Genomic DNA, 491 nt, shown 5'->3' on the forward strand with positions numbered 1-491 from the left:
CCTGCTGCCCACCTAGGGATGCCTCTCCCCTGGCCGTGGGCCAAAGCAGCAAAGGAACCCAGAGCCTGACGTCTCGGCACCTTCCAGGGCCCAGGACCAATGCCAGGGGAACCCAGGTACCTCTAAACCCAGTGTCATGCCCCTGCCAGGCGGCCCCCAACCCCACAGCTCCCTTCTCCCCAGTTCCATCTTGCCCCCTCTTGCTGAGGAGATGCCGTGGCGCTAGCTTCGCGGGTGCTTCCCCAGAAGATCTGGTCCTTCCGGCTCTGTTAGCACTGTCTCTGAGCCCAGCGAGATCTTGGTGTGTGCATGGGGAACTGGGAGTTTGCAGAAACAGGGTGGGGCTCACCTCTGTGCCTACTAAGGACACGGTCTCCAGGTCACAATGCAGGGGTGTGGAAGGGGGGCCTAGGGGCCGAGTCTGAGGCTCCTCTGGCAAGCCTGCATGGCACACCCCTCGAGGGGGGTCCTCGGGGACTCCCAGGCCACTT

Source organism: Tupaia chinensis, unplaced genomic scaffold (genome assembly GCF_000334495.1).
Source record: "Tupaia chinensis unplaced genomic scaffold, TupChi_1.0 Scaffold144066_1, whole genome shotgun sequence".
Lineage (NCBI taxonomy): Eukaryota > Metazoa > Chordata > Mammalia > Scandentia > Tupaiidae > Tupaia > Tupaia belangeri.